This window comes from Globicephala melas, chromosome 4 (genome assembly GCF_963455315.2).
Source record: "Globicephala melas chromosome 4, mGloMel1.2, whole genome shotgun sequence".
NCBI lineage: Eukaryota > Metazoa > Chordata > Mammalia > Artiodactyla > Delphinidae > Globicephala > Globicephala melas.
The window spans coordinates 7399843-7425388 of NC_083317.1; the positions used below are offsets into that span (position 1 = coordinate 7399843).

At 44.0% G+C, this 25546-nt stretch overlaps 1 protein-coding gene across 5 annotated transcripts in view; it reads left to right on the forward strand.

Moving 5' to 3' along the window:
- The first annotated feature begins 1973 nt into the window (after positions 1 to 1973).
- Positions 1974 to 25546, forward strand: part of KCNJ6 (potassium inwardly rectifying channel subfamily J member 6) — a 287514-nt gene continuing 263941 nt past the window's right edge. For 2 of the 5 annotated variants that reach the window (XM_060297794.1, XM_060297795.1), the window contains exon 1: positions 1974 to 2512. The gene's annotated coding sequence lies outside the window, so the exon portion shown is untranslated. Of the gene's footprint in view, positions 2513 to 4540; positions 4917 to 25546 lie in introns of those variants that run through there. The other 3 variants (XM_060297796.1, XM_060297791.1, XM_060297792.1) reach the window with 3 other exon arrangements.

The following is a 25546-nucleotide window of genomic DNA, read 5'->3' on the forward strand; positions in this document are numbered from 1 at the left end:
TACAGCCATGCTGATCACTGTCTGAGCTCTCTCAGGAATAAATGAATTTAGTTAAGCCAATCGTTCTTGTCTCTGGTGTTAATCAAATCCCATGCCATGTATATGTGACCCACCTCATTCAAAACAAACTTCTACACTATTCAGGAAGAGCTGCTGCCCGTATCACCCTGGCTTGCTGCTTCAAGTTAGGGCAGTTTTCAAAGTGTTCAAAGCAGAAACAGATGATTCTCCTCTTTGACTTACTTAGTCTGATGCCTTGAGAAATCCTTCCACTGGTGGAAACCTACATAAACAAACTTGGCGGACGTACCCTTAGCAGCTTCGCAGATTAAATAGAATGCTCTTTAGACAACTATAGTCAATGTGAGTTGTCCTTTTAATGTTCTAGGGAGGTTTCCACCAAAGTCCTGCATCTCACATCCTTACTCCAGGATCCCTCAGGGATTGTTGAGTCCAGTTGTCCTTTGTTTATCTTTATCTCTGACAAAATTACTAGATCCAGCAAGCACTATGGAGCATAAAAATCACATAGTACCTATACTAATATCTTCTGTATTTGAGCTATGTGACTCAGAAGTAAGAGCAAGTGAGATTACACAACCTCTTAGGGAAAATCAGTGAGTATAAGCCCACAGGTTGTGTGTGTGGTTGACTTGTCTATAACTGATGATGCAAATTTGAAGCAAGCACCTCTCCATACCAAAAGGCATCCTTAGACAGCAGACGACATTCTTGAGGGGCTGAATTGCTGTGTAATTAGAAAGTATGAATGTAGAATAAAATAATCTTGGAAATAAGAGGTCTTGACCAGCACTTTCTCTTGAATAGGGTCACCTTCTTGGAAATGGAGATCCTGTATGTTGTGGAAGGAAAGCCACTTTAAAACATGGCACAAGAACAGCCAGTTACTGAAAGGACCATTACAAAATTATCAACCAATGGTATTCATTGCTCTCACAGTTTAGTTGTCAACCCATTTATCCCAGGAAAAAGATGGCATACAAGAGTGGACAGCATGGAGGTAGAAGCGAGTTGTGTGGAAAGGATTCGGAAATGTGGAAATACTCTTTGTGAAGATCATAAGAAAAAGAAGGGTTGCAGAGGGGACCACTATGGTGTGCTCCCTGGAATAACAATACAAAGCAAGTTTAAAACTCTAAGGATGGAGGAGGCAGTTGTGCAGGGACTGCCGAAGTCAACTTTGAAGGCAACCTGGATTGTGTATGAAAACGCCCACGGCGCCTTCTCCTCCAATGCCACGGAACAGAGACGTCCGGATGCGGGTAGGGGAGGAGCAGCAGTGGGGACCGGGGCCCAGCTGCCGTGGTCAGGACGCAATGTATGCAGCAGCCTGCTGGTCTCCGGCGGTGCAAGCTTTGGGGCGCGGCCCCTGGGCTCCCACGCAGCCCGCTCCCTGCGCCCCCTGCCGGCCACGTGGACAGTGCGCGCTCCGGCTTCCGCGCCCCAAGCTGACTCTCCATTTCAGCCCAGAGGGAGACAGGGACAAGAGTCTCTTTCTCCTGATGTCACAAAACATTAAAGAAAGAGCCCCCTCCAACCAGCAGTCAAAAACTGATCCCCGAGCTTCGGCTTTCCTGCTTTCCAGGCTTTTCTTCGAGAATAACTTAGTGACCTGGGGGGGGAATGATGGGAACCCGAGGCTAACCCTAAAATCATCCCCAGGCATCGAGAGCCCCACATTTTCCAGGCTCGTATTGGAGGGGTGGGGCTTGACTCGGTTGTTTCCGCATTGGCTCGCATTTGGGGGCGGGGGGGGCGTCGTAGTGTCCCCGCCCAAGCTGGGCGATCCAACGCGACACTGATGCTGAAAATGGGAGGTGGGTGGGCGCCTCCGGGTCTCCAGCTCCATCCCTCCGGGTCCCCGCCCACGGCCTCTACGGAACAGGCTGCGTGGCAGCTTTTCTCCAGCACGCGGCGCTGCGCTCGCTTTTATCTCCGGAGCCGCGTCTGTTCGTGCGCTGACAGCCGGGCTCAGCCAGTCGCCAGGAATTGAGTAGCGTTCTTTGAATCTGCGGCTTTCATGACGTCTCCCTGCGTGGTCCATCACTTTTCTCCTAGCCGGGGATTTTTTTTTTCCGCCACTCTAGCCTTTTCCCCCTTCCCTCCACCCGTTCTCCCTCCCCCGCCCCTGCCCGAACGCACACCCCTCCGCCCCTCCGTTGGCCCCCGCGCCCAGCCCTCCTCTCCACTCTCGGCCAGAGGGAGCCAGTTTGAAGACGGCCGCACCTGGCCGGAGAGGTTGGGCGGGCGGAGGGGTGGGATCCGCGGGACCCGGGAAGATAGACCCAGACCTGGATGCACCGCGAGGAGAATGGAGTCTCCTAAAGCCTCCCGGGGCTGATGTAAAATTTGACCATCTGATTCCAGTTTTCCTTCCCTTTTCTTTTTTTATTTCCTCCCCTCGCCATCCATCGTGTAGTGAATTATTAAACCTTGCTCCGTTCCAAGAGGGGAGATCATGATTGAATGAAGCCACCAAGTCCGCAGCAAGGTAAGCGGTGCGCTGAGTTGCTCGAAGGCAAGAAGCTGGCATCAATCTGGGCAAGAGGTTCTGTGCCCTCGGGTCCCCAACTCCCCTTCCCCAGTTTCCGCCGCTGCATGCATCTCCACTCTGATGAGAAACAGGATGCCCAAGTCAAGGGAAAGGCGAGGGAGAAGCAGGTTACATAACAGAAGGGAAATCTGTTTCATACGGTTCTCATTAGCAACTGAAAACTCGCAAGGGGGGCGGGGAGAGGAGGGGGTCTGCATGCCCAGGGCCCGGAGAGACCCAGTCAGTTATTACAGACATCATTTCAACATCCGTTGGCAAAGATGAAATGCACGGATTAACTGGCAGGGGTGGCTTGCTATGTAGTCATTTACAGTTGGGAAAAGCCCATTGTCTTTGTGGAAAGCTGTATCCTTGTTCTTCTTTGCGTATAGGAGCAGAAGAGAGAGAGGAAGGAAGAGAGAGAGGGAGAGAGAGGGAAAGAGAGATAGGGAGAGAGAGAGAGAGAAAGAGGGAGAGAGAAACATGAGGAGGAAAAGGAAAAGTGAGGGCTGGGGAGAAACAAGCAGAGAATGGGAAACAATAACTCCTAACTGTTCTCTATCAATATAGCCAGAGATGTGATATGATGACTACCAACAGTGAATAGGAAGCTCTCCCTAGAAGTAAACTGAATTATTTTGTAATTGGAAGAGAAAAAAACAAACAACAACAACAACAAAAACCCTTCAGATAAAATGAGATGTTTACTGCATTTAGGGGGCTGGATGAATTCACTGGCTTGCTTCCTCCTGGGTATATTTTCATTTGCATCAAGACATTAAGCTTGGATGAGTTTTTAACAGAAATAACATTTGTATTTCCCAAACCCAGTAAAACCTTGGGTTAATCCACAGGTATATCTCTTGTACCGGGTTCAGTAGGGAGAGACTCTTAGGGAGGAAACATATCTTGATAGAAACAGCCACAGTAATGGGGTGAGATTAGTGGAGAAATAAAATACCAGCATTTTCCAAAGAATCCCGCCTCCACTCCCAAAAAAAGGGAGGGGAGGGGGGACTCCAGTACTTAGGAGTTGGAGATTTATTATACATTTACAGTGTCTCCTGCCTGCTTTTACCCAAAGTCTGATGATCCAAGGAGCCACCACAGAACCGGGTGTAATGCCACATTCCAGCTAGCACCATTCCCTGCCTACCTTTCTTCTGAAAAACGGAGAAGAGGGATGCCCAGGAGCTGCTTAGAAAGAAGAAGGGGCTTTGCTACAGTCAGGGCTGAGCTAACTAAGCTTCGCCCATTTTGCCTGGAGAAAAAGAGAAAGAGCTCAAGTCTCCATGGCGACCCAGGTGGGAGGGGAGAAGGCAGCTCCAGTTACAAATAAACGTTGTACAAAACTTTCCCAGATCCAAGCAAAGAAATAAGGGAGCTGCGTCCCCTGCGGAGGGTCCCAGGGCATAGGCTTTGCCCAGATTCCTGCCGGCGACCGGCGAGGGGGTGCCTAGGACTGGCCAGTCCCCATCAGACCTCCCAAAGTTGCCCAGGAACTGCTGAGATTGTTGGACAGCGGGTTTCGGATTCAGCACCAAGGCCAGAGCACAGGCGCCCGCATTCCCACCCCGGATGGCTACCCCAGCGAACACTATTAAGTTCCTTTGCTCGCGGGAATTCAATCGCTTTCTATAAAGGAACGATTCCCTTGCCAGTGCAGAATCTGGATATATGATTATGCACGGAATTGCGTGGGACAGAGAAGCTTGCAAATCACCCATTTCACGCATGGCGGTGCATCACAATAGCTATTCAAAGTCAAGAACATTGAAACCGCAAACGATCCGAGCTGAACTGAGAATGGGGAAAATCCCATCCTCCGGGGAGAAAAGGAACACACACACACACACACACACACACACACACACACACGCAGGCACGCACGCACGCCACGGATCAGTCCCTGATGAGAGTTGTCTAGTTTCAACCGAGCCCCTTTGGCTTCAAAAGCGTTCATTCATTCCTCACCCTCTCGCTCTCCTCTCTAACTTTTTGTCGGGCTTAGAAGGCAGAAAGGCGCTGTGGGAGAACTGTGGTCAGCGAGATACCGGCCAATCAACTCCTGTCTAAGGGTCCTGAGACCCAGGAGGGTGGAGAAATAGTTTACTCTTAGTCCAGGCCTGACAGACTTCTCAGCAGAGCTGGTGAGCTCCAGGAAAGGGAAAAGGGTGTGTTTGTGAGATCAGTGACTAACTTCAAGTCAGCATGTGAACAGAGCGACTACATTTCCAAGGTCGCAGGCATAGTAAACAGAGGAGGAGTTACTTCTCCTAATAGAAACAAGGAAGAAACTGTGCAAGAGGGGCCGATTTACTATCATTCCAGTTCCATTTCAACATTCCTACAGGGGAAACAGGTAAGTTCCTCACGCCATTCTGTCTTCACCTTAGGCAAGACTGGTCTGTGCCGCGCCCTCCTCTTCTTTGGTACCAGCTCCTCACACACCCCCTCCCCTGGACTGATACTGATGAGGAAAAATAGTAGAGGAAGGTGGAAGTCACATTTTGAAAGAGGAAGCTTTAAAAGGGGGCATCCAGGTGTTAGAAGGCACAGTTTGAATTACAGAGCCGAGGTACGGTTTGGCAACGGGATGGAAATACTGATAAAGACTCTACAGTACCCCTGGCTGCCATTCTCTTTTGAGGATGCCATTATGCATGTGTGGTCTTGAGCTAGTTCTGGTTTGTTGTTTATGAAGGTAAATGATATGTATCCTGGTTTTCCTTGTTGGGTATTTCATTGCTTTCTAAAGATGATGCATGCAGAGCACTCATGACTTGGATAAAGCTGTGTGTTTATACTTTCCGGTATTTTTTCTTCCCCTGTGATCACTAGTGAAGGCAGAAGCAATCTATTCTAAATCTGGGCAAAGGGTGAAATATTACACTACATTTACCTTTTGGTTCCTGATGGACATGGACACGTTTGTCTATCATTTAATTTATAAGAGTAGACAGAAGTGATGTATGGAGTATTATTAGGACTTAAACAAGGCAGTTTACCCTGCCTTTGCTGCATCTGATCTTATCAGCAGAAGGAAAGTAGACATTACTTATGAAGATAAATCCAGACAAGAATATGGATTATTAGATAAACAAAGTAGTGTATTTGTGAGGTCTAAAGTTCAATTTCTCTCATGAATTAAAAAAAAAAAAGACGGGAATGAAATTGCTCAATCAATTATCTTTAGTTCTGGTAGATTCCATGTTCATGTATTCAGTGCTAATTTACCAAACTATGGTTTGCTTTCTTCCTGGGTGGCTAATTGCTGAGCAAAGTGTCATTATGTCCTGATGACAGTGAATAGCATACTCCAGAATAATTGGTTTACCCATTTCAAGTAGGATTTGTTAAGGAGAGCAACTTAATTTTATTCCTGCATACCTGGAGCCATTTTGTAATTTTTTAAAATATAATTTTGATACCTCACCCTGGTATTTCCTAAACATCAGTAAATATATGCACTTATATGACCCAGGTCTTCATTTAATACACAGGACTGGTATAGGCTGTTTCCTTTGAGTATATAAAAATTCTTCAGTTCACTCTCATATTCCTCCCTATCTTCTCACAAACTATCCTTACTTTACAGGATAAAAAGAAAATAAAACATGAAAATAGCTGTTTAATAAAGAATAGAGAAAATGTGTTGGATATTAAAAATAAGTAAATATAAGGGCGGAGGAAGGAATAAATTAGGAGTTTGGGATTAGCAAATACACACTACCATATATAAAATAGATACACAACAGGGGCCTACTGTATAGCACAGGGGACTATATTCAATATCTTGTAATAACCTATAATGGAAAAGAATCTGTAAAAGAATATACATATAGACATATATTCACATCCATATATATAAAACATATATATAACTGAATCACTTTGCTGTACACCTGAAACTAACACAACATTGTAAATCGACATTACTTCAATTATTTTTAAAAGAAAGTAAATACAGCCTTATGGAAGCTTAACCCCATTCACAGGTAGAAAATATTACTTTCTTCAAGGGTTGAATGTTGATAAAATGCATTTTCATGGAAACAAGACAAACCTTCTTTTTCAAAATGAGCAGGTAGGCAAGATAAAGCTTTTCTTTTTTTCACTATTCCTTAATCAAATGTTATGTAAGTACTATGTTGGTTAATAAGGGAAATGGACCAGAGAGAGTCAGAATAAGGGGAAGGAAGGGGGCTAGGGGAAAAGGCAGTTATTTATTTTTACCAGGTTTAAAGTCATGATACTTTTCAAAGCAAGGTAGTTTTTTTAGTTCATTGTATCAGCACTCTAAAATTCGTGGACTTGAAATGTTTAAATTCAACAAATTTGGGTTTGGCTTACTAAGATGGCATTTACTGTTTCTTTTATTTTTAATAATTTCATTTAAGTACCAAAAGAGAATCGGTTCCATCTCGATTTTTATAAAATTATTAAATTTGGTAGTATCAATAAAAGAGGAATTGGTAAAGTTAAAAAATTATCAAGACACTTCTGTTGAATTAAGGTATTTTTCTTTAATTGTACTTCAAGTATTTAAAGAGATATAAAAATAAAATAAAGTCATTTGGGGGCTTCCCTGGTGGCTCAGTGGTTGAGAGTCCACCTGCCGATGCAGGGGACACGGGTTCGTGCCCCGGTCTGGGAAGATCCCTCATGCCGCGGAGCGGCTGGGCCCGTGAGCCACGGATGCTAAGCCTGCACGTCCGGAGCCTGTGCTCCGCGACGGGAGAGGCCACGACGGTGAGAGGCCCGCGTACCGCAAAAAAAAAAAAAAAAGTCATTTGGGATAAAATACATTTTAAAATGTATTTAAAATAATTAGTCCTAGAAATAATCAGAATTCTGTAGAAAGAAGAGATCATGATAACTGAAGTTAGTGCCTGAATGATATTCTGACTCTCCTCTGACAAAGTATATAATATACCCATACTTGATAACATTTTACTAGCACTAATTAATAATACAACTTTACTTCCTTTCAATAAAGAAGGACAATGTCATCTTAAAAAGAATATTCTGTGTTCCCTAAACTATAGCCTTGATCTAACAATACCTGCTAATCAACTGTAGAGGCCCAATTATTTATTTATTACTGAATTGAATAGTTATTTCAACAAAACCTCAGAAGCTGATTTTGCTCAGTGCACAATGTTCAAGTGGCTATACTCAAATCTCTATTTTGTCCAGATGCAGTGAGACCATCAATCAACTTTCCTACTTACAATGTATGAAGTTAACCCCAAATTTTAATGAAATGGCTATTTATTTCATGTCTTTACAGATGAGTTCAGGCCAGATTAATCCCAGTAACCCCTTCAGTCTCCCATTTTATGTTTCCTGTTGATGGCTGTGCTTAGGACCAGGGACCGTATAGTACTGGTGGTTCTTTTAGTGGATAGATTTGGGGTACTATTCACCTCCAAACTCCCAGTCACAGAGATGTGATTACCAGTGTGAAAACTTTAAAAAATGAACCAGCCAGTGAATCTATAAGATCCACATCCTTGCCACCAATTTTTTCGTGGGACACTACATCTAAACATTTTGTATGCGTTGTGAGAGACGAAGCTATGAGTTAAGTTTTAATCCCGGTGCTGTGGCAGTTTTCTCTTCAAACTCACAGGCATCACCTTTTTCCTACCCAGAATGAGAACAGACTTTTTTTTTTTCAATGGTGCTTTAAATTTTCATCATATCATCTGACAGGAACGTGTGCAAGTGTGACAATGTGCCTGGCAGGTGTTGTTTGGTGATGAAGAGCACAGTCTCTGGTGTCTAACTAACTGCATTTGCATCAAGTTCTAGATGTATCCATCAGCTTTTAGTAGGTTTGGTGCAGTAACAGCCATTACAACCTCTCAGTTGCCTATAAAGCAAAGGTTTATTTCTCCCTCAAGCTACGTGCCGTTGCTGGTCAGCGTGACTGCCCTTAAGTGTCTTCTTCACACTGGAATCCAGACTGAAGGACCAGTCTGACCTGGGACTTTCCATTCCAGTATCAGAGGGAAAAGAAGAATGCCAAATTAAGCAATGGCTTTTAAAAGTCCTGCTAAGATATGACATAAGTTATCCACTCACATTCCGTTGACCCAAAACAAGTCACTTGTCACACCAATGCCAATGGTCAATGACATGTATATTTCTCCCAGAGTGGGGCACTGCAAGTCACATAACAATAGGTGGAGACATATAATCTTCCTACAGAGAAAGAAGTGAATAACTGGGGATGATGATACAATCCACGACACTAATTGGGTGACCTTGCTCAACTTCAAGTTCTTGGTTTGCCTATCTGTAAAATGAAAATAATAATAATGTCTACTCCGGAGATGTTATGAGGATTAATGTGATAATGAGGTTCTTAGCACGATGTCCAGCACAAAGTTGGCACTTTATAAATAGTAGATGCTATTATTTATTTGTTATAATGTGTCATTAAGTTTGGTCCTCAATGAGGCTATGTGAACTCTATTAATTAGGTAGCTGATGCAACAGAAAATCCCTACATTTCAGCAGTTTAGCAAAACAGAAGATTATTTTTCATCCCTATAAGTCTACTTGGCTGATGCCATACCAGCACCCAGGCTGATGGACACTTATTCATCTTAACATCTGGCTTCCATGATCTCCTTAGAGTTGATATGCAGTTGGCAGATAGGGTAAGAGGGAGTAGATGATTATGCAGGAGATTTTCAGTGATACAAGCCTGGAAGTAATTATATCAATCTTGCCCATATTCTATGGCCACACCTAACTGCAAGGGTAGCTGGAAATTGTAGCTTAGCTCTATGCCCAGGAGGAAGGCAAACTGGTAGGGTGAACACACTTGAGTCTTTGGCATATATACCCAATGTTAAGCATGCAAATTTGACTACTTTAATATAAATGTCTGGCGTCAAAGAAATACAGTTAGTGTGGGTCAGCAATAGAGTGGGGCAAAGCAAATGATTTGTCCCAATGGTGAAAAGATCCCCAGTTGGACTAGTATTTTGTTGAGCTCTTGAATCATTCTCCAGTGGTGTATTTTTTTTTTTTTTTTTTTTTTTTTTTGCGGTATGCGGGCCTCTCACTGTTGTGGCCTCTCCTGTTGCGGAGCACAGGCTCCGGACGCGCAGGCTCAGTGGCCATGGCTCACGGGCCCAGCCGCTCCACGGCATGTGGGATCTTTCCAGACCGGGGCACGAACCCGTGTCCCCTGCGTCGGCAGGTGGACTCTCAACCACTGCGCCACCAGGGAAGTCCCCAGTGGTGTATTTTTTTAAATAAGTTAGTTGGGAACCTTTTGACTTTAGGAGTAGGCATATGTGATGCCTACGAAAGAGATGCAAATCTATATTGTTTGACTTCTGGTAGCTGAACCATTAAAGTAGACACAAAGAAGAGCTCACTTCACAACCCAAGCTTGGGAGCAAGTTTCCAATCCTGACAATTACACCCACACTGTGTCTAAGAAGGCTGAAGCATTAGATGCTGTCTTCCAGTATCTAGTACTTGCTGTTGACTAGCAATTTGCATTTTGTTTTGAATAGCATATAAGTTAGACACATGCTCTAAGTTTAGGTTAAATTAATCTAACAATAGTCAAGTGTTCTTTTGAAAATAGACCATATAATTTGGAAGTAGTCTTTGAGAACTCCTGCCTGCCTCAAGGAGAGCAGGTACCCTTGGAAACTAAAATCTATACCTTTTCATTAGAAGGGAGAGATCAGCCTTAATGCCAAATATACATTTAGAAAAGAGAAATGTCAGGAGGAGATATATGAGAAAGCTATGAGAGAAAGAGCCAGAAGAAATGTCGTGGTGATCCATAATGCTTCCAGCCTCTTATGTCATTCCATTCCTCCAACTTAGGTGCCAAAGCCCTGGCCCATTCATGCAGGGTCCAAGGTTGCCGGCCTGAAACAGTGAACACCTACCACTAATGTGTGTTCATCCTTCCATGGTGCAGTTATACTTGAACACTTTAAATATCTTGAACACTTGAACACTTTAAATATCTTGCCATTCCAAAGTGAATAACATCTCATAGTGGAGCTTCTGTTTAATGAAGAGAGTGTTTTTGAAGAGAGGGTGTATTTCACTGCCACATCCTGACATTTCAACCTAGAAGGGATATAACTCAACTCAGTCTCATGCAGAAGGGGGCAATTAGGATAGTAGGTAAGTCCAAACCATGTAGTATAAGAGGTAGATGAAGGAATTGGGGTTATTTACCCTAGAGAATTCTTGACAGGAGGGAAAGACCATTGTTTTCAGGTGTCTTAATATTTGAAGATGAAGGACAGATTAGAATTGTTCTGATGGACTCTAAGGGATACAACTAGGACCTAGTGGTAGAAGTTACAAAGTGACACATTTCTGTTTCATATAAGAAAGAATGTTCTGTAGTCAGAGCTGGGCAGGGCTTATATGATCTGTCCTCTTCATTTGCATAGCTCTGAATTCCCCATCACTGGAAGGCACAAAGAAGTTGGAGGAGCTAAGAAATGGGGCTGAAGTGCATGTGTTTTAAAGTCTCTACCAACACAGAGAGTTTCCAAGTCCTAAGAGGGCAGTGATGACCTACAGTTTCAGCCAACAAATCAGACTGGACCTCTATGAGGTCCATAGAGTAGGCTATGATGGACTGAGGTCATCATTTTATGAGGGAACCATCATTTCTCTATGAGAGAAATGAGTCATATTTCACCAGAATGACACCTCAGTCCATATACAAAATGTGTGATCAGTGAGAGCAGGTCTGGAATGCAGGGACCACATGACCAGGCTGCATCTACAGGATTCATCACTCAAGGAAAACACTTACCCTGCTGCTTTATGTTGTCCATACCTCTCTATCTTCCATCAATAGATAGGGCATGAAATACCCCTTTGGAGGTTTCTCATGGCACCCTGAACCTTCTTATTTGTAAAAAGCCCCAAGTTGCTTTCAGAGTCAGGACTCCGTGACATATCAGCCAGAGTACATTTCAGATTTGCAGACATTTCTTTTGTGCAGAATATGGTGTGAATAAGATAAAATTCCTATTCTTAAGGAATCCAATTTCAATAATAGCAAAGAAGGAATGGACCCCTTCCTTTTCAGCTGTATCCTGAAGACTCACCAGTGAATACCCTAAATATATATTCACCCTCCTGGGGTGACCAGACCCATTGTAGTGAGGCATATACAGAGAGAGGACACAAAGAGAGAAGCAAATAGAGAATCTGTTATAGATGTGCTGTCATAAAAGGGATTCCTTCATTGAGGAGACTGAATTAGGTGGCCCTCTGTCTCATCAGCAGCTGAGGAGTGTTAAGCCCCAAGCCAGCCCTTCTCATGCCTCCTTGCTGGCCACAGGCGGATCTCTGTGAGCAGAAGGAAGCATCAGAGCTCACAGAAGTCAGCTTAGGTCAATGGTTCCCAAACTGTGTCCCTGAACCAGTAGCAATGGTATCACCAGGGCAACTGGTTAAAAAGGCTAATTCTCAAGCCTACCCCAGACCCACTAAATCAGAAACTCTGGGGATGGAGCAACCCATCTGCATATCTCCTCCAGGAATTCGAATGCACACTAAATTTTGGGAACGACTGGCTTAGGTTCTTCTCAAATGCAGCCCCTCTAGTAGGCTTCTTCCTGTAGTGAAGACCTCCAAGTGTCTGCTCGCTTGAGAGCCATGCAAAGTCACAGCTGGAGATGGAATGCCTGTCTTTATCTTCTACTGCATGTGCAGATCTAACCTGGTCTCAATGCCCAGGGGAAAAAGACAAAAACAAAAGGCTTTTGTTCCAACAGATAAAACATGCACAATCGTACTAAGTGGGGAAAAGTATGGCAAGTAAGGGCTTCTCTCTTGCTCTCTTCATGTAAATAAACTGCTTAGTCTTTTGGAATTCCAGATAATCCATCCAGAAGGTTTTTAGTTCTTATTTTAAATTAATAGTCTCATCTATTATCCTTTAAATAAAAGATACTATCAGAAAATTAGAATGGTGTACTCTGGAGAAAAGCCACATTACAAGAATTGAATAACGGGCTTATCGTGGCAAAACTTCATGCAACCAAGTGAAGAATAATTATAGTTATATAACATTCACTTTTGTTTAAAACATCTCTTGACCATCAGCACATTTCCAGAAATTGACCTTTAATAGCTACCCCCCGTATCATCATAGCTTCTTGAACCAGTCAGTCAACAAGTCTTTAAGAGTAACTGCTATATAAAGAAGACAAAGGAGGAAAAAGAAAAAGCATCCTCATTTCAGCCTTCAGAGGCATTAGACTTTACGAAAATAAGAATATCAGTGAAACAATAATGCACAGGACAAAGAAGCATAGCATTAAACAAGAAAGTGCTAGGCTTTGAGTAAAGAATGGGGATGTTAAAAAGGGCTAGTGTCAGTAGGAAACATCAAAGCATATGGTGGAAGGTAAAGGAATCTTGGAAGAAGTAGGGTTTTGATGGGGAAACGGGGAAGAGAGTGCTTTTCAAATGAGAAATCAGTCTGCATGGAGGGGGCATTGGCAATGAGGATAGGTCAGGCAGGGGTATTGGTGTACCTCTCCATGGAGAAAATGGAGTCCAGGCATCAGTATGGAATTTGAGTCTTCAATCTCAAGTAATGGCTTTGGTTGGGGGCAAAGGAGAGGATACACAGATTTTATTCTGCCATTTTAATCTGGTAGCCTTGGGCAAGGCAGACTTGGAAGAGAGGAAAAACTGGGATCAGGAGATAGCCAGACCTTGATAGGAAGGGAAGAAGACCTAAGTAGGCTCAGAGTTGTAAACCAGCAACAGAAAAATGGTCCCATTTGAGTGCCTTCATTAGTACTGGAATTAGATCTCGTGAGCGGAGAGACCAGGCTGAGGTAGATCCAGCCCAAAGAAAGCTCCAACGTCGTGTGCTCCGTGAGCACGAGGGATTGCACGTGGCCGCTGTCCAGGTGTGGAGTGTTGAGGTCATTCCAGTGAATAAATAACACGACTGGGAAGGAGGCTGAGCGAGGGCTGCCGTTAGAGCTGAGGTTAGGGTTGTGGCTCGATGGTTCATCCTCACCTTCACGTGCAAACACTGGGCTGCAGCATTCCAAAATGTGTCTTTGGGGATTTGTTGTTCCTGAGCCACCACAGGGACAAGTATGTGCAGGGTTATGAATGGGAGATTTGTTAATCCTGCAGGCGGTGGGACCGTGTTATTTTGTGATGCAGAGCAGAGAGAAGAAAGAACTCCTTTAGCTCCTTTCTTGTTTGCAAAACCAGTGCTGCTTGAGATTCATCTCATAGTCATCTCTACTCATGTATGTCGGACTCCTACTTTTTCTCTGCCCGTGGAGTAAAACTCACTGAAGACTTTATGGAAGTCACTGGGGATTTAGTCTGGCTCTGAACAGCATGAATGGAGCCCCCAGGAAACATGGAGTTTTAGGATGTATCCTACCAGTGCCTGCCACTAACCCAGGGCTCCCACTGAGCTGTCACCAAAGAGTAAATATAAAATGGACCCACCATCATCTGGAATAACCTAAATGGCATGGCCCCCTTTGGCACAATGAGAGGCACGGGTCAGATCCACCACTGCAAAATGAGTAAAGATCTTTTTTACAAGACCTCAAAATAATAAAAATAGTGAACTAAAATATGTTTCTTTCAGTGAATTTTATTTTTCAGGGAAATAGTTTATTTGGTCTACACTCTGGAGATAAGAGTCTTGATCCTCCGTTCCTGTTGTTTGCAGAAGTGGAGTTTATTTTAAATTAGCAATGCTGAATCTTCTGTGAGATTTGGCTTTCATGGGGAGAACAAAAAGTTATGTTGGGCACTGGGTAATAAGGGCGATTATGTGGCATTCTCAGATCAGAAAGAATAAATCCCCTGAAAATTTCTGGTTATAAATAATCATCTAATCTTCAAAACAATACCAAAGTCATCCACAATAGCCCTCCCTTAAAGTGTGTAGATCCTGGATTTTAGAGCAACTCGTAGAGAAAAATGACATTGTGGTGACACACAAAACTAGTCTGGGAGAGGAAAATTTCATTAAAATCCACCAATCATTTTCAAATAAACCTCTGATTTCTGTTATTTATTTAATAATATTTTCTTAAAGAAAGTAATTGTTAAACTATACTAACCTTGATTTGGTTACCCCAACCAATCCAAAGTGTGTCTTTTTGTGGCAAAAGAAGTGTCAGAATGCTGTTAGCACTGAGATTGGAGCCTGGGTGTCCTTGGGAGAAATTGTAATCCTCGTTTGACTGCTCAAGCTCTTGCAATATGCAAGTATTGTTCTAGTTTATTCCTTTACTCATGTAAGGAATCTGGACTCAAGTTATTTCTTTCCCTGTTAAGTTTCCAGATGAGCTGTTGGTATTGCTAGAATAATAAACCCTGGAAACATGAGGTCGGCGAGCAGGGCAGTCACTTAAGTGACAAACCCTCCATTCCATCCTGGCTTCTTCCCATGCCCAGTTCCAGACATAGAGGAACTGGTTGAATCATGTGTGCCTCGGATTCTAACCACAAAACAGATCACTCTGTGCACTTAGAGCATCCCCAAATTTCATAAATGTTCAATTACATGAGAAAAGACAAGAGAAATCCCGTTCAGTTGGCAAAGAAAGCAAAACTGCCAACGAGGGCCTTGAAGCCCTGAGCACAAGAGAAGGAATCTCAGGCAGTGGGAGGGGGAATGAGCAGTGGTTTCTAATAAGCAGAGAGAGAAAATGGACCTGAGATCTATGCAAGGTGGGCTTGCTGGAGCCAGAGGTTCTGACACCCTAAAAATGCTTTAAAAGGAAAGGATGGAAATTTCTGTGCTGGCATCTGAGAAATCAAAATGATAAACGAGGCAACGTCTTAAGTGCAGTGTCCAGGTCACTAAATTTAAGATGTCAATTAGAGTATATTGGAAGATACCACCGAAATTCAAAGTTGTGCTCTCATGCTTGAGCCTTCTCCTCTCACCGTGGGTACCATTCTATGGGCACCGTTCCATGGCCACTGTTCCGTGAGCACTGTTCCGTGGGCCTTGTCCTGCAGCCACTTCATGGGCTGCTGCGTACCTGCATGCTCTACTGCTCTGCCAGGCTCGAACCTCCTTGCCAACGAGGGCTAGACTTAGACATCACTGCACCCCCTCTGTGTTTCTCCCTAAGAGTTTCATGGAAGAGCAATTCAATATGTGGTATTTGAATAACATTTCTATGATGCCTAAAGTTTTCTGATTCCAATAGACAGATTAGAAACTGTTAAAACTATTTAAAAATAGCTCTCCTCGGAAGATGAATACAGCTTGTGTCAGTCCATGTAGTCAGATTGTAGCCATCTCCAAAAGTTCAGTAAAGACCACCCAAACAAGAAATAAAACACCCAAATTTTGTATACAGAGGCCAGAGGGGAGACATAAGAGGGAAAGATCTTCTTCCTCCCTTAGTAACTTGTACGTCTGTTTTGGATGTCCCTCAAACACAGTATGTGAATGACGAGGAAAAGGGATGAGTGTGGGTTTCAGATGAGACAAGGTGAGTAACACTCTCACTTCTCTCAGCCATATAAAAGTCGAAGCTCAGTCATTTCCAGGTCATTGGTTTCTGACATGTCTGTGCTGGTCTAAGCGCTGTTAACCATAACACACTTCCTTTCAAGAAGCCTGAGAGATTGGCGTTAACGTTGAGGCATGCGGTTTATAGAATGAGCTTTGACAGATACCAAGCTCTGTTAGATGAGTTATTGAACTTCTTTCTCTGTCAGGTTTCCCAGCTATAGAGTAGGGATAATTCAGGGAAATAAAGTCAATAGATTAGTGAGCTATTTTTCCCATACCTTGCTTCTAAGTGGGTATGGAAAATTAAAATGAGCAATTTAATGATTTTACACTTTTTTTAAATGCCAAGTGAATATGTTCAGGAGGGAGATGCTACTCACAGCTTCATTATAGGCCTCTGAAGGTGAAATAAGTTTATGGGTAGGATGATGCCCCAGATACACTGTGGGAACCCACATCATCAAAGACTGAACTGTGCCCAGCCTTGCACAGTCACCAACACAGGGAAGTGAGCTCATGGGCTAGAAAGATGTTTAACAACTGAATTTGAAATCCTAGGAACCATCAGTTGAAATTCTCTTTATTCCTGGGTGGAAGAGGTAATCCAGGTAATTCACTTAAACCAGACCATCCCCTTCCTGAAGCACTTTTAATCAACAAAGTTTTACGGCAAAGTCAATACTGAATCTTGTGAGTACAAATGAGTTTCAAAATGTATATAAGCTTATGTGTGGATCAGGAAAGCTCTTCACATTTGTACCTATATAACTGTATAACCTGTATAACAATTTTTTGTGTGGTTTCCATAGAGGTGGCACTTTTTGGCACTACCCTGGTGAAACTTCTACCGATGGAAGTATAGAGAAATTGTATGTTGGGTGTGGCCAGACTTCTGGAAACCAAACTTCTCTTTCCCTGAGATAACACTCACCTTTAAAGTAACTGGACAATTTTAACTCTCCCATTGTTTGAACCTTTCTACAAAGCCAGGAATGTTTATAGCTAATTCCGAAAACTAAACAAATTTTGAGAGTAATGAAACCTCTGCTCAGACAGCTTGACTAAAGATAATAAAATACAGTCAATTTATTTTACCTGGGCATTTCTCCCTTATTCATTCTACCAGTAAGTTACATTCAATGTAGAAAACTGTAAAGATTCAAATAAGCTTAAAAAAAAAGTCAGGAAAGCAGCAAGCAGGAAGGAAGGGAGAAAGGAGAAAGAAAAGAGGGAACGAAGTAGCATGTACAGTAAATATATGAGTTTATTTATGTTTGTAACTCAAACCGGATCACTGTTTTTAGTATACACTATTTTGCTGTGCTCTTTTCTTACCTGATGATACATCATCAGCTTCTTCCCAAGTCAGTAACTAGGAGCAGATTGTAGATGTCTTTGACCTTACTCCCTTCTGCTGTGGGACTCAGTCCCTGCACTCTAACCACCTTGCCGACGGCCCGCCCGGCTATCCCTTTAACATGATCGGTAGTTGCCTGAGAACCAAGGGAGCTGATAATGTGCATCTTAATCTGAACTCAGGATAGGATGGAATGAGATCTTCCAATCAAGCAGTGAGGCGGGGAAAACAGGGGCAAATTCCTTCTTTCTCCACCTTTTGTTACATTCAGGCCTTTAATGGATTTGATGATGTCTACCACTTCGAGTGGGGAGGGCAATCTACTTTGCTGAGGCCACTGACTCAAATGTAAATCTCATCCCAGAACAACCCCTCAGACACACCCAGAAATAGCGTTTGATCTGGGCACCTCCTGGCACAGTCAAGTTGATGCATAAAATTAACCACTGCATTGGCACATCCTTAGCATCCCAAGCACTGCCCAGCACATAATAGGTACGCAATATTGTTGAATAAATATATAGTTGTGACGGCTACATTGTAAGTAATTCTAAAACTTATTTACTGTGAATTTTTTTTCATCTTTATTTTGGGCATTTGGGTTGTTTTCCTTTTTGTGTTGTCAACACTACTATTATAAGCATTTTTGTACACACCAGTTGAGAATGCCTCTTTAGCATAAATTATTAGAAATGTAATTGCTGGGTAAAAGGGTCCACATTTTTGGTTTAAAGCTCTTACAACATTCAACCAAATTGCCACCCAGAAAGGCTGCCCCTATTTACATTCTACCAGAGGTCCAGTCCACTGACCCACTGACCACATAAGCAAGCGAGCCAGATGCAAGATCATTTAAAGAATTGGACCAGATCTGTCTCAGCTGCCAGAACCTGCGACCCCTTGAGCCATTCGGCCACATGACTGGGCCAGTTAGAAAGAAGGAACTAACATTGGACATTGGGCAAACACTTTCCTAGGGTGGAACTCAGATGATTGATACAAATTTCAGAGATAATATCCCAATCATTAAGCCAACTGATCCTCACAAGAGCCCACCAAGGAATGGCACACGCTGTTGACCCATTGGCAGATGGCGAACCAAACCCAAGTTCACATGGGTAGGTGATCACCACGATTTGTAGTCAGAGTCAGGATTCCAGGCCTCTGGCCTTGAACTCTTTCCCCTTTGCTCTTTCAACAGCCAAGGTCCACTCTTCAATCCACATTCACACTGGCCAGGAGTGTCCAAGATGGGTCCTTTAGAAGCGATTTTAAGAGATTCAGCAACACTGTAGTAGTATATTAACTTATTGAAATACTTTTATAATTTGTAGACTTGAGGGATGGGGAGAAAGGGGAGTTGGTGGGGAGAGAGGGAGAAAGAGAGAAGAACTATCCAGCTAGGGGCAGTTTCTTAGCAATAGCTTTTGTAGTCTACTTGGCCATAGTAGACTACCATGGCTCTGAGTTTTTCCCTCTGAGTTCATAAACTGTTATTAGTTTCACATGTGTAAGAATATCATTAAAGAGGTGCCATGATTTCTGCTGACATTATACACAAAAGATAAAAATCCCTTCCTCCAGGGACTTCCCTGGCAGTCCAGTGGTTAGGACTCCAAACTTCCACTGTAGGGGGCAAGGGTTTGATCCCTGGCCCTGGGAACTGATTCTGCAAGCCGTGGGGCAGAGCCAAAAAAAAAATCCCTTCCTCTTGCCCCCATCATTCCACTCCAACCCAGGAGCAAGTCAGCATAATATATCTCAGTAGATGGAGTCATGTCTCCCTTTATTAGCTGATATCCCCCTTAAAACCTAAGAAAAGTACATTCATTTGACGGCTGAAGGTTTTTGCTTTTTAACAGAAGGAAAAAAATTTTTTTTTACTATGTGAGATTTTTACCTGTCTTATTTTAAAACATTGAAAAATGCTTTCTTATCAAAACAGGATATTTAAAAGTTTTGTATGCATTTGAAACTTCAACTGAGAAATAGCGAAAAGATAACAATTGTCATCAACATCTGTAAATTATATGTAAGCTAATAGAAAAAGGAATCTCTTTCCCTGGCTATGTCTTTTATTTAAAAAAATACAATTTCATAGATATTTTAACAATTCAATTTCTCCAGTGTCTCTGATATCTAGTGACTTACCCACATTTTACAGATGGTAAGACTGGGGCTTAGAAGGAAATATCTTCTCCATCCACAATGCCTTTCTAGAGCAAAAAAACAAAAAACAAAAACAGAAAAAAAACCTAGTAGCGCATTATTGACATTTTTTAAATTTAAAAGAAATGAAATCCACTGGGAACAGCTCTCAAAAGGCATTTTGCAGTGGCTGATCTGGAGTGGAATTTTCCATGACCAGTAAAGACTCTGGAGCAAATCTGATGACCATTCTAAGGAAAGACAACAGAACCAGGCTTGAATCAGCAGCCAAAGATACTCAAACAAGCGATGCTCTGGACAACCTTGGCCATCCAGCCACACAGATTCAACAGGTCTGTGGTGCGCGCACACACGCGCGCGCGCACACACACACACACACACACACGTACCACTTCAGAGCCTCCCAAATGATTTAAAAGGGCAGCCAGGGTGAAGAACCCACAACAGCCAGTGCACACAGCCCAGCATTCAAGGTTCACTCTATGATAATAATAGGAATCTTCCCTTAAACTTTCTCATGAGCTCCAGCACAGGAAGTGGTTTCCCATCTACAATCTCGTTTGATCGTCACTCCCTCAGCAAACAGGGATTGGGTCCTACTGGGTCCTAGGTGCTGCAGTACCACTCAAGGGCTTTTCCCACTAAGGGGTGGAGAGAATATGACAACTCTAGTGCTGGTGGGTGTGGGATCCCTGTCCCCGAGATGGGTGAGGGGCAGTTGTGAAAGACCTCTGATGGAGCCCAGCATTAGGAGCCAAGCTTTCCCCCGCGATGAACTCGGGAAATCGGAGGTGGCCGTGGGGAAGGACAGGGGCTTGGCGGGATGAGGGAGCCAGGGGAGAGGATTGAAGACGGGGTGAAGGGCCAAACCACAGGGACCCGGTGTGCCACCAGAAGCACCTTAGTTTTCATCCCAGAGGCAACTGAAAGCCAAAGCAAGATTTTAGGCAAGGCAGCGGAAGGGACAAATTTGCTTCTAGAAAAATGATACTTGTGTTTATCTAAAGGCAATATCAGCAGCAATACTTAATTTGTCAGTGAGACGGGCAATTGTGAGGAATAACAGAGCTTATTTTTAGATCCACCATTTCCTGGTGCCCCGAGCTGACCCCACTTCCGCCAAAACCACACCCTGAAGCCGTTTCCATGTGATCTACATCTCAGGGCTTCTCACCGGGCATGAGAGTGGACGTGAAACCTATGCGTGTGGGTTCCAGGTGAGCAGGCCCTCAGCTGATGTTGCAGGTCATCCCTCCTGCCATGGGCGACCCCGACTGGGCTTCTCCTCCCCTTCCCCACGGCTTCACCAGCATGGAGGTGGACGTCACAGGAGTCACTGCCCTCACACAATCCTGTGACTGACTTACTGTTCTCCCTCCTCGCTGGGCAGCCCCTTGGGGATGGCTGAACACAGAGACAGGATGGGGGCCCACACCCCAACCAGGGGTCTGCAAGGTAACAGCAGACCAGGCTTCCTTGCAGGGCTGCCTTCAAAAGATTTTCCAACCCAAATCAGCTTCCTAGAGAGGAGAGAACCCCGTTCTCTCCAAATCTGTCTTCCCAGCATTTAGAAATACGGTTTAAATCCCTTAGCAAGATGAAGGAGCCAGTGTGAGTTCCTGCAGGCAAATCTTGGGCTTTCACATGAACCAGCTCCCTGCTGGCTTTGTGATTCATCCCAGCCTGCTGTCCCTTCCTCGGAGAGAGCCTGGGCAGGAGATGAATTCCCAGCGGTCCTGGCACCAGACACTTGCCTCTTCTCTTCCTTTTTAAAGGGCAAATCCTGTGCTCCAGGCACTGCCTTTGCACGCCTCTGTTTTTGGCAGGGATGTGTCTGCCAGCGTGGTATCCCCACTGCCTCTGGGACCCTGGCTGATTCTCCCCGAAGGCTGTCAGCTTTTCTGTTCCCCTGACAGACACCAGCTCCTGCCAGAGAGAAACCCTGAGTGTTCCCACAAGGTTTCGGAGAATTTGTTCACCTCCGGTCCACATGCCACCCTTGAGTCTCCTCCAGGACATGGGAGGGCAGGGTCCTGCCCTCCTAGCCATGCTGTGGTCTCCAGGTTCACCTTGGGGCTTAAGAAAGGTCACCTCTGCACTTTCATGACCCATGAGAAATGCACACCTCCCACCCAACGCACCAGGCACCACCCAACAGAGGCATGACCACAAGCAAGCCCACAGTCAGGCTGGTAAGAAGCCCCAAGCCCCACACGAGCTTTATTCTTTCAAGTGAAAACAGATGTGTGACATCACTGGCCATCCCAAAGGACTTCGGAAACGTCAGCAGTTTTTACGGACCAACAGGAACTTCTCTGACATTTGAGAGAAACGGTCCGGTTTTTTTTTTAATTTTTAATTTTTGTTTTATTTTTATTTATTTTATTTTTTTAATTTTTATTGCAGTATAGTAGATTTACAATGTTGTGTTAGTTTCTGCTGTACAGTGAATCAGTTATACGTATACATATATCTACTCTTTTTTAGATTCTTTTCCCATATGCAGAGTATTGAGTAGGTTTCCCTGTGCTATACAGTAGGTCCTTATTAGTTATCTATTTTATATATAGTATTGTGTATATGCCTATCCCAATCTCCCAACTTATCTCTCCCCCCACCTTATGCCCTCTACAAAACAGAAACAGAGTTACAGATGCAGAAAACAAACTTATGGAAACAGTCCTGGTTTTAGGAGTATGACTTTACCCTGAGAAACTTCAAGATTCTACACTGAGACTTCACCCTGAGTTTCCATCTTTCAAAATAGGGAACTGGGGGCTTCCCTGGTGGCACAGTGGTTGAGAGTCCGCCTGCCGATGCAGGGGACATGGATTCGTGCCCCGGTCCAGGAAGATCCCACATGCCGCGGAGCGGCTGGGCCCGTGAGCCATGGCCACTGAGCCTGCACGTCTGGAGCCTGTGCTCCGCAACGGGAGAGGCCACAACAGTGAGAGGCCCGCGTACCACAAAAAAAAAAAATAGGCAACTGGAACAGGGTACCACTTTCAGGCTTAGGGTGGGTCTCTGACGCCCTTGGTCTCCGCCTCACAGCCCCTCTGTCCCTGATCCCCTCCCTCCAACAACTCCCCCTGCCTTCACGGAGCCATTGGAGGATGGATGATGTTACAGGGCGATGGGAGAGATGGAAGCAGAGAGGGCTGTTCACTGTTAACCACAGACACTGTCCAAAGAATGACCTCCAGGAGGGGGGAAGGTCAGCACCTCAGGAAGGTTGTGGAAGGCGGGAGTGGGGATAGAGATGCTGAGTCCTGGGGAGGAGGTGTGGGGACAGGGGTTGCCGTCTTCAAAGCAGGGAGGCTGTCTTCGGGAGAAACAAAGCCTGCTCTAGTTAAGAGTGCTAATGCTTCTGCAGTAGGAGCAGACATTCTGAAAGAGCTATTAATGGGATCTTATTAAGATGGCCAGGTTCCCACTCTATCCTGGCTGATTCTAGGTTCTTCCCATTTTGCGGCAGCTGAACTTGTGGTTCTTGATCTTGTGGGTCTTTGGGGACAAAGCCATGTTGCCTCATGAACCTTTAAGAAAATCCCTTCTCTTCCTCATGTCTAAATGCCAGGACCGTTAACTCGGGATTCAGAAAGAAGCTGATTTGGCATAATTCGAAGTTGTGTGTGCTTCTCTTCCTTATTTGGCATATGTAATTTTAGTTAGAAAATAGTAAACAGGATACTGTGAACACAGTTTTAAAATAAAGTGATATTCTCTAGGTTCTTTTGAAAAACATGCAATGGGAATCATCGCTCCAGTGCTAACAAAAGAAAGTTGGAGAAAATGTCGATATATTGCTGCTTTATTTTCCTTAAACTACTTAAGAAGGGTCTTGAAAGTTGTAAGCCAGATTTTCTAGGCAGTTAAATTAATATTGCCCATGGGAGTCAAGGGGTCCAAGTGTTGATTCTGTGTGATGGGTTCATGTTTCTCAAACTTTAACGTGCTCAGGAACCATCTGGGTCTCTTACTAAAATACAGATTCTGATTCAGTAGGTCTGGGCTGGAGCCTGGGGTCCTACATTTCTGACAAGCTCCCTGGTGATGCTGATGCTGCAGGGCTCTGAGTAACTTCCACTGATTCGCCGAGTGCCTTGTTCCCTTTACGAGTTTAGACAGACATCAAGGAAGGATGAATAATCCGCTTCTAGAACCAGGCTTCCCAGGTCATCTCCTTTATGTCTTTGGTTTTTGTTCTGTTTTCTTTTGTTTTGTTTCTGAGTGGTTAAGCAAAGATCACAAGGCTTCCTGAAGTTAAAACGTGGTAAAGGGTTTTGATTACACTATAATTTAACAGATCAGTTTAAGATTTTGGAGGGCATGATGTTGACGAGGATCCGAGAGAAGAAAGAGAGAGGAAGAGGCCAGCTCTGCTTCTTTACGTCTATTTTGGACACGGCTCTGGGTTATGTATATAGCGTGTCTCTGCCAAAGGGAGTTAGAGAAACTTGGAAGAGGTTATTTATTGAAGTATTTTAGAAGTAAATTCTACCCTTTACAATCTTTTTAAAATAAACATCTCTAAATGGAAGGACCAAGGAAACTTCAGTTGCTATCCTAGGAATCTAATCCAGAACCCAAGGTAGTACTTGTTGGAAAGAAATGTCAAAAGGCATATGGAAGGGCAGTCAGCAGAGCGGAGCAAAGAAAGCCCTCCCTCTGCCATGGGGCACAGACCACACAAGTAGCCAGTTACACAAGGGTGTATTGGTGCAGGTTTTGAACAAAGAAATCACCATGTTTCTGCAAAAAGGGGGACAAGATCAAAAGAATACCCAGGAACTTGGTGCAAAGCTGTGGAAGGAACCAGATGAGTGACAAAGAAAGGGAAAATTCTTGGGAGTGCTCACTTTCCTGAACTGTAATTTCTTCTTAAAAAAACTCCTTAATAAAAATATCATGGGCTTCCCTGGTGGCGCAGTGGTTGAGAGTCCACCTGCCGATGCAGGGGACACGGGTTCGTGCCCCGGTCCGGGAAGGTCCCACATGGCGCGGAGCGGCTGGGCCCGTGAGCCATGGCCGCTGAGCCTGTGCGTCCGGAGCCTGTGCTCCGCAATGGGAGAGGCCACAGCAGTGAGAGGCCCGTGTACAGCAAAAAAAAAAAAAAAAAAAAATTGTAAGCCATTGTTAGGACCAGCAGTAGACAAACTGGTGGTTGCCTTAGACATCCTAAGCCTCAGGCCCATCCTGCACCCCTTTTCTCATCTTGTCTCCCCATCTTTGCCCAGCCTTTAGTCTCTACCATTGCCTCTACCCAGTTTCCTGACGTATACTAAAATAGAAGGGCTCTAAATGAGCAGCATGGCTTCTAAGTACATTTGCCCAAATATATTCCACATTTTTCAATCCATCCATACTTACCAGATATTTTTTAAAAGCCACATTTTCAAAACTGATACAGAAGAAATATTGCAGAATACTAATATCCATTATTAAATCTGGAGTGAGAGCTTGGTTATTCTGTGTCCTTTCCTAAATTTTTTTTTTAATTTATTTTTATTTTTGGCTGCGTTGGGTCTTTGTTGCTGCGTGCAGGCTTTTCTCTAGTTTTGGCGAGCGGGGGCTACTCTTCATTGCGGTGCACGGGCTTCTCATTGCAGTGGCTTCTCTTGTTGTGAAACATGGGCTCTAAGCGCGTGGGCTTCAGTAGTTGTGGCACGCGGGCTCAGTCGTTGTGGCTCACGGGCTCTAGAGCGCAGGCTCAACCCAGACCAGGGCTCGAACCCGTGTCCCCTGCATTGGCAGGCGGATTCTTGACCACTGCGCCAACCAGAGAAGTCCCATCCTAAATTTTTATAATATCTTATAGTAAATAATAAGAAATGAAGTTATACTTCAATGAAAAAAGAGAAATGAAGTGGGTGGCTTTATTATTGAACAGTTAGACAACAAGCTTGTCCCTTCAGAGGAGGTAGCACCA